The following is a 17,136-nucleotide window of genomic DNA, read 5'->3' on the forward strand; positions in this document are numbered from 1 at the left end:
CCAGGAGGTTGAGGCTGCAGTGAGCTGTGATGGTGCCACTGCACGCCAGCCTGGGCAGCAGAGAGAGACCTTGGCTCTAAAATAAATAAATAAAACAATAGATAAAAATTTAAAAAGATGGCTTCTGTATCCTCTATTTATGTGTATATGTGTGCATGCATATGTGAATTGACATATGAATTCATTTAATTTTCCGTAAACCTAAAAGGGCCATAGAAATCACAGACCCCTTAAAATGAGTTACAATTTATCTCCTTATAATTCCATTCTCCTGTTGGGGGCAAGGTGATGCTCTTACAACTAATACAGACCCTGTTCCTGAGTAAAAAGTAAGGATGCCTTTTTACAAGTAATACCAGCTGTGTGGACCATAACTATAAAACAGCATGTGAGAGAGAGACTGGAGAACGTCAGAGATGGTGTTTACAAGAACTCGTTACATTTAAAGGGCCTAGGTGTGTCAGATCAAATATGGTGCCAAGTAGTTGGCGCCTCAAGGAAGTAGAGACCAGGAACAACAGGCCAAAATATGTGAGAATAAAGATAGCAAGAGTAGATCGCCAGTCCTGGTGCAAATTATGCCCTAATACCTACTCCAGAATGTGACATTAAGAAATAATTATAGCCGGGCGCCGGTGGCTCAAGCCTGTAATCCCAGCACTTTGGGAGTACGTCGAGATCGGCGGATCAATGCAGGTCAGGAGATCGAGACCATCCTGGCTAACATGGTAAAACCCTGTTCTACTAAAATACAAAAAACTAGCCGGGCGCAGGTATGGGCGTTTCAGTCCCAGCTACTGTGGAGGCTGAGGCAGGAGAATGGCATAAACCCAAGGAGACAGGGAGCCAGTGAGCTGAGATCCGCCACTGCATCTGTGCCTGGTGGCGAGCTTTGCACCGTCACCGCGTCACACCGAAACGTTCAATGTCCCACGCACCTGAACGTTCATTTCACACTGATACCATTTGCCATCTCCCAAACAGCCTGTAAATTTAATTTGACGGATATCTGTATGTTTAGACATTTATTTTACTTATAATTTCCAGTTATAGTTCATGGAAATTAGAGAATGGCTGGCCTTTTAATGGTTGAAACTTCTTGATTTTTTTTTGAGATAAACACTATAACATTTTCTAAATATTTCACAGATGTTTTGCTGGCAACTAGTTTGATTATGTGTATATGTTTGTAAGTATCTATCTGCACATATATATATATATATATATCACCTTATTTATTATACTATTATTTTATTGAAGATATTACTGTATTCCAACCTATTCTTTCCTTCCTTTTTTTCTACTGGATTTGTCAAAGCCTGAGATATGTATGTGAGTCCTCCACAATAATTGTGCTTGTTATTTTTCCTTCTAACAGTTTTTACCTTGTACATTGCAGCCATTGTGTTATTTGAAGGGATTCATAGTCATATCTTCACTGCAATTTATCAATATTACTTTCTTTCCTGTTAATTTTATATTTGCCCTCACAACAGACTTTAAAAAATGAATATTGATATGGCTATATATTTTGGGGGACATGTTTCTGAAAACCTTTTCTCATCCTATTATTATTCTTAACTCTTTTGGATCACTGGGTTAGGGATTAGGGAATAGCATTTATTATAGATGCTCATAAAATACTGACTACCTAATAGAGGGATCATTTTCCCACTCCACTTTTTCTTTTCTGGTTTTTGGTGGTGGTTGATATGGTTCCTGTGCTTCTGAGTAGGAGGCAAATAGTTGAAGAAGAGCAAAGAATCGTTCTACTCATGGACCAAGAATTTTAATCTCTGTTTAGTGGGAAAGTAGTTTTTAAAGTTTTTCAATTCAGTTCTGGACTTCAAATTGACAGAAAATCCTTACTGATTCTACTAATAGTTTACCAATTGGTCTTCATATTTAGGGCATTTGTGAGACTTCAGCTTTGGTAGGCTTTATAGACATTTTAGTATGAAGTTGAGAGAGGCTGCTTAAGGGATTGCTAGTCATATGCCATTTAGAATCACCATGCCATTCAATCAAATTTTCAGCCTCCAGAGACAAAAGTGCCTGCCCTCTGTCAATGGAGTGATGCTCATGCTTTAGATGGTGAAGTCTCTTCCATCTAGAGTGGTCAGAGCAGATTCATGAGGTAGAAGTCATTTAAGTTGGACTTTGAAAGCAAATGTTTAATAGGTGAGTTTTTGGCAGAGAGTTAAAGAAACTGGCAGGAAAAAAAGTGTAGGAGAATAAATTAATACAACTTTGAAGAACAACATAGAAGCAGTTGGAACTGGAGTTCTCTCATATAAAAATATATTTTGAAATTGGGGGGCAGGCCTATGTAAGAGAGATGAGAGAGAAGCAACAGTCATAGACACCGTAAGACTATAAAAAGCCCAACAAGAGTCCAGGGATGTTGGCTAACACCTGTAATTCCAGCACTTTGGGAGAATGAGGCAGGAGGATCACTTGAGGCCAGGAGTTTGAGACTGGCCAGGGCAACATAGCAAGACCCTGTCTCTCCAAAAAAATAAAATAGCTAGATGTTGTAGTGCTTGCCTGTAGTCTCAGCTATTTGGGAGGATGAGGCTGGAAGACTGAGCCCGGGAGTTCCAGGCTGCAGTGAGGTAAGATTGCACCACTGTCATACTCCAGGTTGGGTGACAGAGTGAGACCCCATGTCAGAAATAAAAAAATTTAAAAAGCCAGATAAAAGAGGACCCAGAACATCATGAGGGTGTATCGACTTCTGTTTTGATTTCCCATAGCATACGCTGCCTAAACCTGGGAGATTAGAAGCTTTTGAGATCCCGTGTCTAGGGGTCTATTTGATTTAATGAGTTAATTTTCTAAGGATTCTGTGGTAAGCAGAGAGTCGTGGAAACATATTCATGCTAACTGACTTAAATAATAACCATTTATATATTACAGTCAGAAAGACATTTCAAAAACAAGATAAACATATAAACTTATGGGAAAATTCCAATTAAGACATATGAAAAAAAATCTACAGAATTTAGAAAAAAAATCAACATAAATAATAGGAGAACTATACCTTTAATAAAAAAGGAATGTGAAAAGTAAGAACAAACTCTACTGAAAGCTTTACTTTTATTTTGTCTTGGAACTGTGGGCAAACTGTTTAGCCTTTTTAATGCCTCATGATTGCTGTTGGACAAAAGGGAACATAATAAAAAGCTTTATCAAGCTCCTGCTGCAGCACCAATTATTATTTATGCCAAAAAATAAATAAGAGGGAGGAAATTCAAAAGATACCAATGCAAACAATTGAAGGAAAAAGCAAATTCTTAGGGAAAAGTAAAAGGAATGCAATAAACAGCATGCTAATTATAATTAACTAAAAAGGAAAATATGTATAAATATTATGGGCCGGGGCGACACATCCATTTCAGCAAGAGAATATAAACAACTTTGGGTCAAAATTGTTCAATTCTAATGACATCAGTTTCCGATAACTTACAGGTGGGAAGAAAACATAGCTAAAATTATAGTAACATTACAACTGAGTGTTGGAATAACTCAGAAACCAGACATTCATTTTCCTGGTAGTTGAGGACCATAATGCTAGACTTTAGAAGCGGAATTTAGGCAGAAAGGGCTAAAATTTCCAGTATCATGTCTACGGGCTCATTCTTAGACATGCTACTGTTTTTGCAGTACTTTGGTCACTGAGAACAGTGAAACTTCAAGCAGTATACCTCATTTAGCACCCAATAAAGAATGGAAATGGAAGTAAGAGAACAAAATGAAACAAATGATCATTTTTTCTTGTAGTCCCGGAAGATGTACTTCTGAAACTATTGGATTATTAAATTAAGTTTCAGTGGGAAACGGTGGCAGCTGCTTATCTTGAAATACTGGAGAACGGAAAAATATGGATTTTAAAGATTATAAGAAGAATTTAGTACAGAATGAAAGCAAACAGATTTGACCTCAGATCTTTTCTTTTGATTCTGTAAAAAGTATACATAATTTGTCTAGAGCTGTCTTCATTAGTGTACACGTCAAATCTTATGTGGTGAGAAGCAAGAACTTTAATGTTGATGTTCTCTTAAGAACTGAAAATGTGATCTTGAATCCTTTAGTCCAACTATTCATCCTTGTGTGTTATAGTGGCCATGAATCTGACAGTCTTGGCTTGATCATAAAAGGTGGCCTTAAACCCTCTCACCCACAACTTAATTTTTCTTATTTAATTTTGCATATTCAGCTTTTCCACATATTTAGTTTTCTAGAATAACTCTACTTAAATAGAATGAAAAAGAAAAAAAACCACAAGTTTTTGCTCATTTGAATAATGAAGGAGACAAAAGTGGAGAAATGGAGAGATGGAATTCCTTTACTTTGTGTGGACTGAGTGGCATCGGCAGTTCTTTGCAACTCCCAATTCTATGATTTTTAGTTCCAAGGTTAATAGTATTTAATAATAGTATGCTGTTTCCATCTCTTTGTCTTCCAATAAATTATATATAGTACCAACCCTCTTTCTGGATCACTTGAAACGTGATAGGATAAAACAGAAATAAACACGGAACACTAAGAAAGTTAAATTGTGACATAAATGGAGTGTTACCAATTTCAAGAAGCTGAAATAAATGAGTAGGTATTGTGACCATCCATAATAAAATTTCCCAAAGGAAATCCTGAAGGGAAGAAATAATAATAAATATAGAACATGCCAGGCATGAACCCAGGAAGATGATAAATGAATTTCACCCTAAAGTTAAAAGAAAATCTTTTAACATAGAGAACACTTTTAGTGTGAGAAATGATTCATTTTCCTACCTGAAAGGACCTACCTCACTAGATAGAATGTTGCTATGCCTTTTGATTGAATCTATAAATGTTTTGAATTCATAAAATGATGTCTGACCTTTTATATGTGTATAGGACAAGGCAAAATTTACTACACCCTTATTTTACAATAAAAAAAATCAAAACAATCATTTAAAAGAACCAGATACATTGAACTTGTCACATTACTCTTGAAATATTGACTTCGGCAAATGAGTTTAATCATTGTTCTGTATTTCGCTTACGCAACTTGGATCTTAGACTAGATAATAGGCAAATGGGAATAATAATAAAACGCACAAAGGCGACTCACACCATAAAAGATAAATAAGCAAGAATATGTGAAAATTTCCAGCCTAATGTCTGGGATATAATAACATATATGAATTATTATCATAATTAACATGGTGATTTTTACTTCACTCTCTACACAGCTATGTGGGAGCTACATGAGTATACACTGATGAACATTTGAAGGAGGTAAAGTTGAGAAAATTGGTCAGTAATTAAGAGTTAGCAGCAGTATTACACATGCAAAATCAATGGTCGTCTAAGTTGGGACTATTTTTTATACTTTAAGTCCTTAACACTTATACCTAATGTCTTTAAAATTAACAATGTTTTTCTGATTCAAAAATAATGCCTGTTAACTAGACAAAAGCTAAAAATAGAGATTTTACAAATTTCATGATACCAATATTTAAACTGCTAAGAATATTTTTTTGTATATGTCCTTCAAGTCCTTATATGTATGACAAAAATCTAGATTTTTATTCAATATATTCTTTTATGATTTACTTTTTAAAAAAGGAAATAGGCACAGAACCATTGCATATTATTTACTTTTTTAAAAAACTAACTATATCATGAATGTCTTTTCATGTTCTCAAGTTTTTTTAAACACTCTTTTCAAACAATTGATAGTATTCCATTATTGAGATGTGTTATAGTTAGTTAACCAATACCTTATTTTTGGACACTAAGTCATTTTCAATTTTTTCACCACTATAAACAAAACTGTAATGAACATCCTTGTACTTCAATGTTTGTGCATTTTCCTAATTACTTTTCAGTCAAGAAGTCTTAAAATCTAACTCAAAATCTCTTGAGTTTGAAGAAGTCAGTGGACACTCGCAGTGTGGAAGAGGCATGAAGACAGACTCTTGGAGCTTGCTGATATTGATGTAGCTCAAACTCTCTTCATCTTTGGTTCAGATCTTTGCAGTTGTTCCTTAGCAAGCTTTCCTAACTCTAAAATCTCCTAGTTCGATATATTTTTTCCAGATTTCACTGGAATGATGTCTGAGCACTGAAAATATGATAAAACCCACAAGTAGCTACCCTTTAGACATAAGATGCTTCCTAATCTATCTACTGTGTATTTCTCCAGCCTTATCTCCTGTCACATTCTTATCCAGACCTGTGTCCCAGGCAGACAATCTACCTGCAGCTCTGTTCTCTATGCCTCAAATGAGCTTGCCCCAACACTTTCAGGTTCAATCCTCCAAATGCCGGGGGCTCTATCCTCTGAGACTTCTTAGCAATTTTCCCAATATGTATCCAATATATATCATATTCACTAGAAATGATTTGCAGTAAAGTGTGAACACATTGAGGCCAAAGACTTTGACTTGAGTTTTCCTGTTGTACCCAGTCATGAACACATGGAGAGCAACACTTTTGATGTCTGTGTGGATGAACAGTTGCAAATGAATTGGTTAGAGGGATGCTATATGTAATTACTGTGCTTTGATGGTTTTTTCAATCCTCCTGAAAATACAGGAATTGGGGGAACCATGTTAAACAGGAGTCTGAAAATTTTGAGTGGAGAAGCCAAGCTTATGTAGGTAAATGTTACAGTTGTGATTCAGTTTGAATCTTGTTTAAGCATCAATAAAGTCTGAGCATTAACATCCTAAAGATCTACGTTAATTTTTTTCAGAAAAAGGAAGAAAATCTACCGCTTTGTTTTGTAACCAAGGATGATTAATTTTTACTCTTTTTTTTTTGGCATTTGGTATTGTTTTGACTGTCACTCATGGTGAGGAGGCTGTTTCCCTTTCAACAAAATAACAAAATGATGGTAGTCCTATTTTTAGTTCCTAAGTTAATTTTTCTCGTTTATATAATTAGTTAAGAAAAAGATAATGCTAAAAAATTAATAAGTCTCAATGACTAAGTCATTCCTTGTGAAATGAGAAGTCTTCTTTGAATTTCAGCTGATTTAAATACAAATACAAATACAAATACACACACACACACACACACACACACAGAGAGACACACGGCATTTTCTAGGTAGCACAATACAATGAATAATCCCCGTCTCTTTATGCAATCAACTACCAAAGAACCCTTTTAATCCTGACCATTACAAATAAATTAAATATATTCATTTATTTGTAAGACCAGAAATGACACCTATTGTCCTGATACCAAAACCTGGCAGAGATACAATAAAAAAGAAAACTTCTGGCCAGTATCCTTGATGACCATTGATGCATTAATCCTCACTAAAATACTGGCAAACAAAATTCAGCAGCACATCAAAAAGCTTACCCACCAAGATCAAGTAGGCTTTATCCTGGGATGCAAAGTTGGTTCAACATATACAAATCAATAAATGTAATTCATCACATAAACAGAACTAAAGACAAAACCACATGGCTATCTCAATAGATACAGAAAAGGATAAAATTCGACATCCATTCGTGTTAAAAACTCTTAATAAACTAGGTACTAAAGAAGCATACCTCAAAATACTAAGAGTCATATATGACAAAACCACAGCCAACATCATACTTGAATGGGCAAAAGCTGGAAGCATTCCCCTTGAAAACCAGCACAAGACAAGAATGCCCTCTTTCACCGCTTGTACTCAACATAGTATTGGACGTCCTGGCCAGAGAAATCAGGCAAGAGGAAGAAATAAAGAGCATTCAAATAGGAAAAGAGGAAGTAAACTATCCCTGTTTGCAGATGACATGATCCTATATCTAGAAAACCCATAGTTTCAGCCCAGAAGCTTCTGAAGCTAATAAACAACTTCAGCAAAGTCTCAGGATACAAAATCAATGTGCAATGTGCAAAAATCGCTAGCATTCCTGTACACCAACAACAGTCAAGCCAAGAGGCAAATCAGGAACGAACTCCCATTCACAATTGCCGGAAAAAAAAAAAAAAAAAAAAAAAACCAAAACCTAGGAATACAGCTAACTAGGGAGATGAAAGACTTCTACAAGGAGAACTGCAAAACACTGCTCAAATAAATCAGAGATGATACAAACAAATGGAAAAACGTTCCATGTTCATGTATAGGAAGAATTAATATTATTAAAATGCCCATACTACCCAAAACAATTTATAGATTCAATGATAGCACTTAACATTAATTAAGCCAAGTTTGTAAGAAATGGCTTACCTGAATTATCTCACTTAATTGTTACAACAATTTTTGAGAAAGATTATTCACAGAACTAGAAAAGCCATTTTAAAATTCATATGGAACCAAAAAGGAGCCCGAATAGCCAACACACTCCTAAGCAAGAAGAACAAATCTGGAGGCATGATGCTACCTGACTTCAACTATAGTACAGGGCTACGGTAACCAAAACAGCATGGTATTGGGACAAAAACAGACACAGAGACCAATGGAACAGAATAGAGATGCCAGAAATAAGGCTGCATGCCTACAACTATTTGATCTTCAACAAACCTGACAAAAACAAGCAATGGGAAAGTATTCCCTATTCAATAAATGGTGCTGGGAGAACTGGCTAGTCATATGCAGAAAATTAAAACTGGATCCCTTCCTTACATCATATACAAAAATTAACTCAAGATGCTTCAAAGGCTTAAATGTAAAAACCCAAACTATAAAAATCCTGTAAGAAAATCTAGGCAATACCATTCAAGCCATAGGCAAGGACATAGGCATTTCATGATGAAGATGTCAAAAATGATTTCAACAAAAGGAAAAATTGACAAATGGGATTTAATTAAACTAAAGAGCTTCTGTACAGCAAAAGAAACTATCAACAGAGTATAACAGACAACCTATAGAATGGGGGAAAATTTTGGCAACTTTGCATCAGACAAAGGTCTAATATCCAGCATCTATAAGGAGCTTAAATTTGCAAGAAAAAATTGTTATTAAATGGTGAGCAAAGGACATGAACAGACACTTCCCAAGAGAAGATATAGATGCAGTCAACAACCATATGGAAAAAAATCTCAACATCACTGATAATTAGAGAAATGCAAATCAAAACCACAATGAGATACCCTCTCACACCAGTTAGAATGGCTACTATTAAAAAGTCAACAAACCTGCACGTTATGCACATGTACCCTAGAACTTAAAGTATAATAATAATAATAATAAATAAATAAATTTAAATTAAAAAAAGAAAAAAATAATAAAAAGTCAAAAAATGACATATACTGGTGAGGTTGTGGAGAAAAAGGAATGCTTATACACTGTTAGTGGGAGTGTAAAGTAATTCAACTATTGTGAAAGACAGCGTGGCAATTCCTCAAAGACCTAAAGACAGAAATATCATTTGACCCAGTAATCCCATATACCCAAAGGTATATAAATTGCTCTATTATAAAGACATATTCACACATATGTTCATTGCAGCACTATTCACAACAGCAAAGACATGGAATCAACATAAATGCCCAGTAATGAGGGATGGATAAAGAAAATGAGCTACATATACACCACGGAATACTATGCAGTCATAAAAAAGAATGAGATTATGTCCTTTGCAGGGACATGGATGGAGCTGGAGGCCATTAGCCTTAGCACACTAACACAGGAACAGAAAACCAAATGCTACATATTCTCCCTTATAAATGGGTGCCAAATGATGAGAACACATGGATACCCAGAGGGGAAAAACATACACTGGTGGGGCCTATCGGAGGGTGGAGAGTGGGAGGAGGAAGAGGATCAGAAAAAAAAACTAAGGGGTAGTAGGATTATTAAGTATAATTATATTTGGTATATTTATTTATATTTAGGGGTAGTAGGATAACTAAGGGGTAGTAGGTATTAACCTGGGTGATGAAATAATGTGTACAACAAACCCCCATGACACAAGTTTACCTATGTAACGAACCTGCACATGTACCCCTGAACTTAACATAGAAGTTAAAAAAGAGCCCTTTATTTTAATTCCAAATCCTTAAATCTGTTTTTAGTCATTGGAAAGAAACATTTATAAAGTTAAATATTCACAAAGAAAATTTTTACATTTATGCCAAGGATTATATATTTTTAAAAGTACCCTTTAATATCTATCTGAAAGATTCTAGAATCCATCTCAGTCATTTGATATAAAAAGCAGATATCTTAAGTCATTAACCAGGGCACATCAAGGTCTGCCTTTACCTAAAATGAACTCTCAATCAAAATTATGAAAATCTACTCTCTCCAGAGTTTCTCCAAATGTTTACCCAAGAACAGTAAGTTATTTAAATATACATTCCTGTGTTTGTTCAGTGTTCATTTAGAAGTGTACCACCCACCATGTAATCGTGGGCTTTGGTCAGTTAGGTGCTTTGCAAATAAACCAGGATGACCTTTGCTCCCTACAAGTCACTGGCCTTTCACCTTGGAATTTCAGAGTAGGGAGTTGCTTCCTTTTGGTCAGTGGAGAGTCAATGACTTTGCTGGGTTACTCTGTGGCCACAGATCATATTTAAAGTGTCATCAGTCTTCAGGTGGAAGGAAGGAAGGCATCAATTACCTGGAGGGGCTGTATTAGCATTAAATGAAGAGAATGCACTTGATTTGATCACTGTGATCAGATTCTTGCCAGCATAAATACACAATCATGTTATCGGTACATGGATGAATGCCTAAATATAAATTATTGAACACAGTTGCCAATAGTTAAAATAAACCTCTCCCCGTAAGCAACTGGGATTTGTTGATTTGATGCCATTCATAATAATTCATTTTTTTTCTGGGTCCTTTCTCATCTAGTGTCAGATAAAATAATTGCAAGATAACCCTGAAAATCAAATAGCCATTCACCCAAGTGCAGATATTAGTCATACCAGACAAAGTAAGGAGTTTTTATTTTTGATACTGTGTTTTATTATCTATATTATGTCCAAGGAGCAGATGGACTGGTAAAAAAATAAGTATTTCTGGAATGCAAAATATACACATTTTAAAGAGTGAATTGAAATTTGTCATGTAAAGGACGCTTTTATGCTTGCTATAAGAAATATATCCCTTTGCTTTCCCAGAAATAAAAATGTTCTAAATTAGCATGCTTTAACTAAATCAAACAAAATGAAAAAATGCCCAGAAGCAATTCCCAACCAATTTTATATAATATTAATGGGTAACATTTATGATAGAAAACTAAAGTTATATATACTGCCTCCTCATTTTTATTGAGATATAATTTATGTACAACAAAATTCACATTTCCAAAGTGTACAATTCAATGGTTTTTAGTATAGTCACTTAGTTGTATAAGCATCACCACAATCAATTTTAAAACATTTTCCTCACCAGCCCCACCCCCAAAAAATTCTCCCTGCTCACTAGCAGTTACTCTGTATTTCTCTCTCTCTCCAAGCTCTAGAAACCACTAATATACATGCTGTGTCTATAGATTTACCTGCTTTGGACATTTCATATAAATGGAGTCATACAACATATGGCCTCTTGTCTTGTCTGACTTCTTTTACTTAGCATAATGTTTTCACGGTTCATCCACGTTGTAGCATCTATCAGTACTACATTACTTTTCATGGCACAATATATTCCATTGTATGGATACACCCACATTTTGTGTATTCATTCATCAGTTGATGGACATTTGGGTTGTTTCCACTTTTGGCTAGTACGAATTATTTTGCTATGACTGTGTTTAAGTTTTGCGTGAATATGTGCTTTCATTTCTTTTGGGTATACACCTAGGAATGGAATTTCTGGGTTATATGGTAACTACGTTTAACTTTTTGAGAAACTACCAGGTTCTTTTCCAAAGTGCCTGCACCATTTTATGTTTCCACCTGCCATGTCTGAGAGTTCCAATTTCTCCACATTCTTGCTAATACTTGCTGTTGCCCTTTTTTTTTTTTTTTTTTTTTAAGTAATAGCCATCCTAGTAGGTGTGAAGTGGCATCTCATTGTGGGTTTGGTTACATTTCCCTAACGACTAACAATGTTGAGCATATTTTCATTGGCTTACTGGACGTTTGCATATATTCTATGAATAAATGCCTAATGAAATCCTTGGTCTATTTTTAATATGGGTTGTCTTTTTATTTTGTGTTGTAAAATTATGTATATAATCTGGACACTAGACCCTTATCACATGTATGCCTTCCCATTCTGTGAATTGTCTTTTCACTTTTTGATAGTATTTGTGATGATCAATTTTATATGTCAAGTTGACTGGGTCATGGGTTGCCTGCGTATTTGGTCAAACCTCATTGTGGGTGTTTCTCTGAGCGTGTTTTGGACGAGAGTAACATTTAAATTGGAAGACCAAGTGAAGCAGAGCAACCCTCCTAATGTAGTAAGTCTTATCCAATCAGTTATGGAGACACAGCATAGATTAAAAGTGAAGTTTTGGCCCTACTTAGTTATTCTGAAGTAGATACCCGAAGGTATCTCTGTAGTCTTCATGACTGTGTCTGCCTACATTATTCTTCAAATAATGCGGTTACTGTTCTAGTTCCACTTCATTTTATGTTGAATAGACATATCTATGATATCAATATCTATTAATTCAAGGAAAACAATGCCTTGTTTTCATTATTAAAATGTTAATTATAAAATTAATACATACTTCTACTAAAGTTTTCAAATAATGCAGAAGGAAGCAAATGAAAAAGAAAACCCTCTTCCCCTAGTTCTTCCCACCTCCTGATTTTCTGGCTCTGCTTCTCACAGCTCACCACAATTTGTGTTATGTACCCTTCTCTCAATCGCCCACGCACTTACAAAGACAACTATAAACTGGATCATAAAATTTCATATAGTTTTTGCAACTTTTTCCCCACTTTACATTATATATTGAAAAATTGGTCTTATTAGAACAATAATGTGGATTTCATAAGTAAATACACAATAATATATATGAAAATATCTATTACTAGATATTTATTTCCAATTCTTTTTGCTATTACCAACAATGTTGCCATGGAGAGTCTTCCACTATATAATTGCTTATTCATGCAAATTTATCTGTAGGAACATAATATAAGTTTCTCCTATAGACGGGGTGCAGTGGCTCTCATCTTTACTCCCAGCACTTTGGGAGGCCGAGGTGGGCAGATCGCATGAGCCCAGGAGTTTGAGACCAGCCTAGGGAACATGGCGAAAGCCCATCTCTACAAAAATTTCAAAAATTAGCCGGGCATGGTAGTGTGTGCCTGTAGTTCCAGCTGCCCGGGAGGCTGAGTGGGAGGATCGCTGAAGCCTAGGGAGGTCAAGGCTACAGTGAGCCTTGATCACGCTACTGCATTCCAGCTTCGGTGATAGGATACCCTGTCTCCAAAGAAAGTTTCTCCTATATATTGAGTATGCCAAAGGTATTTTTTTTTGCTGTTATTTAAGACATTAGAAAAAGTAGCCTCTTTATCTCTTTTGTCTCTCAGCTTCTAATAAGTGCTTATAACAGGATAAACTCATTAAAATATTGGAATTCTAGACATGCTAGGAAACACTTGCATTGGTTCCACTATATATGTACTCTAACTTTATCTCCCATTTTTGGGTAGAGCTGTTAGTAAGTTTCAGTTTTTTTCTATTGTCTGTCTTCTAAGTTAAAAAAAAAAAAAGTCTACCTCTAATGAAATTTATGTATTTGTAAATTATATACATGTACTATTGTACTTATGTATTGTGGAAATTATGAAATATTTACAAAATTTGAAGTAGGAAAGGGAAAGATAAATATAAATCTTTTTCTAATATGTATTTTTACACCCTAATGGATCATTTTACACATTTCTTGGGATGCACACGCCCCACTCTGAGACCATTCTCTCAATTATCTAGACTTATATAGGTAATGGTAACTTTTTTCAACCACTTTTGAGATACAAGAGAGTAAGCACCTAGGACCTATGGTATCTACCATATCAGCTATAAGCACTATTCATCAAAGATTATTTAAAATAGCATTTTGCTGGGCATAGTGGCTCATGGCTGTAATACCAGCTACTTGGGAGGTTGAGGCAGGAGGATCACCTGAGCCCAGGAGTTGAAGGCTGCACTGAGCTATGATTACACCACTGCACTCTAGCCTGGGGACAGAGCAAGACCCTGTCCCATAAAATAAAACCATTTTGTGTATTACAAAAGACACTTCAATCTTCCCTATAGATATGCAACTGGTGATCATCAAGTTCTCACAGCAAGAATATATCATCCAAATCACTACTATAACCATAAAGGCAAAGTTAAAATGTTCTAAATTTATTAGATTCAACATTTCTCTCAGGCAGATGGCAGTGAATAATATGTAAAAACAGACTTTTAAACAATGGCGACAAGAATATTCTTTGTTTCTCTAACAAATTATTCTTCCTCAGGTATTGTTTTATGAGTTAATTCATTATTTCTTTTTACCAGAAATCTTTTAACATAAAAATCCTAATATTTATCTGGACAACTCTTAATTTCTGAGATACTCAATAATGACATTTTTATTATATCTCCAGTATATGTTTCTGTGAATTACATAATAATGAACACAGAGAATCTTTAAAAACACTGAGCACTAACATTCTTTTCAAATAAAGAGAGAATGTCAGGTTAGAATGACTTCTAATACCAACTAACTCCGTCATCTTAGCATATTAAGCTGTCCTAAGCTATACCAGTGACATTTCATTCTGAAAATGATCATTTCTGATGAGAATGAACTCAGGAAACACACAAATGAGTCTAACTACTGAAAGAGTCTAACAAAGGATTACAAAGGACAGGATCACCAAATTGAGCAAACACAAACACGAGGCTCGCCCCAGTTAGATTTCGAAAAATAGCTCTGACTATCAAATTTTTGTAATGCTTAGTACAGGACATGTAGCACACCCTGACAAAGTCAATACAAGACATAGGACAAAATCATTAAATACAGAACATGTCTCATATCTACAGAATGCCTGGCAAACCTAACAAGATGGAACATAATTGACCTAATTTTAATATCTTCCATGCATCGAGGCATTTCCTCTAGGCTTGGCAGGGACTTGTAGGTGTTAAAAGGAAAATAAGAATGAAATACAAAGAGAGTTTCCAAACTGACTAGAAATGAATTATTTCTTCTGTTTATCATAATGTTTTGCATTGATTCCAAAGGAAAAAAAATAGTATTTGCTTTTATTACATATTAAACAATTATCATATAAAACCTGACAATTGGTCAGTAATTTTCCTGTAATAATACTTATTGATTTCTGGCATGAATAGGCATCTATGCTAAGAAAAGAAAAATACAATATTCTCTTTAAAAATCCTATACAGCCACAGTATTTGAAAAGTCTCTCAAATATTAACTGTCTGAATCAAGATAAAATGACTTTTAGAAAACCCATTACTTTGATTTAAATATTACATTTTTTATAGAATTTGGAATTGCTTCTTGTCTGCTGAACATTTGAGACAACAAAGTATTGCATGGCTTTAACACTGGAAGCTATACTTCTAAGAGAGATTTAAAATAAATACCTCATGGTCCACTGTTTTTTTTTTGTTTTTTTTTTGAGATGGAGTCTTGCTCTGTTGCCCGGGCTGGAGTGCAATAGTGTGATCTTGGCTCACTGGAACCTCTGCCTCCTAGGTTCAAGCGATTCTTCTGCCTCAGCCTCCCGAGTAGCTGGGATTACAGGTGTATGCCACCACACTCAACTAATTTTTTGTATTTTTAGTAGAGATGGGGTTTCACCATGATGGTCAAGCTGGTCTTGAACTCCTGACCTCGTGATCTGCCTGCCTAGCATCCCAAAATGCTGGGATTACAGGCATGAGCCACTGTGCCCAGCCGGACCACTGCTTTAAACACAAACACACACCTTTTTTGTGTTTTACCATTCAGGGCTGAATATTTGGTGGAATATTTTAAAGAGTTAAATGTTACATTAATCCTTTGTATTTTATGTGAAGAAAATGTATTCACGATAAAAATAGTTTTCAACAATTTAAATATTTTGAGTGTGTATATTGTAGATGAGGTGAAATGTTTACAAAACAAGGATTCAATTATAATGGGGAAATATTAGAAGAACACATCAATTTACAGACTGAAACATATTTACACCAATTTGCGTATGTTTGAAATATTGTGTAAAACAATTTGAAGATAAGTCCTTTGGACTTATCTTGCTTTCATTTGTCTGAATTATCAATGCACACATTTTCCACCAATAATTCTCCAAGTCAGATAAGGACATTCAAAGAAGTGTGAATGAGATAAAAACGAGGTGCTTAAGACATTCTGTTCGAACGGATAGAGTTCATTAATTGAATACTACTGAGCAGTTCCTGGAGTTCAGATCCACACCTAACAAATTCTCAAAGTTCTTCAGACCTCAGCAAGTCAAAATACGCTACGGAAATCATTTTTGACAAGAACTCTTGGGCTAAGCTTTAAGTAATCAGTATCTGGTTAGGACAGGAATCACCCAGTATCCTGTGGAGGAAAACAGCTGCCATGAAGGCCATTTCAGCTTTCCCTCTTCTAATCATGCTTTCTAACCTACTGCCAATTCACTCCTAGGCTGCCCTCGATAAGGCATGCAGCAGGATTACGGGAACTCAGAGTTCACTAATGCAAACTTCACGAGGCTGCCCGGCCCCATCCTTTCCTGAAGATCATATCTCAGCAAAATGGTGCTTTATCCTAGAAATCCCTTTTCGATACAAATCCTAATGGAACTCCTTGATTAAATTACATTAGTAATGTAATTCCTAACAATTTCCTTTGTTAGGAAGGGGAGCAAAAGGGCGAAAACATCATTTTTTAAAAAATAATGAAAATTGCAAAGGCTTAAACACTGAAATAATTGCTTGCCTCTAAAACAAATCTGCATCATTACTAACAAGCGATAAAAGGCCTTCCGATGGATACCAAATGAGAACCTTCCAGAGGGCCATGGGCGCCTAGCTGGAAACCCCTGCTAAGAGCATCTGCGGTCTGAACCCATAGTGACTGGACATCTCTGGATGCCAATAAGGGACTTCCGCTAAGGGAGGCTTCGGCTGCTCCCTGTCAGCTTTAGGATTGGTACATGGCCCTTTAAATCTTACAATGGCAACAAGTGTCTCAAGTAGGATTGTTGAGGACAGAG

The 17,136-nt window shown here is 35.5% G+C and overlaps 1 protein-coding gene across 2 annotated transcripts in view; it reads right to left on the reverse strand.

The window, feature by feature from the left end:
- The window catches only part of PTPRR (protein tyrosine phosphatase receptor type R), a 281,445-nt gene that overhangs the window by 70,248 nt on the left and 194,061 nt on the right, over positions 1 to 17,136 (reverse strand). The gene's annotated exons all lie outside the window — the stretch shown is intronic.

The sequence above is a fragment of the Papio anubis genome, chromosome 9 (assembly GCF_008728515.1).
Source record: "Papio anubis isolate 15944 chromosome 9, Panubis1.0, whole genome shotgun sequence".
Taxonomy (NCBI): domain Eukaryota; kingdom Metazoa; phylum Chordata; class Mammalia; order Primates; family Cercopithecidae; genus Papio; species Papio anubis.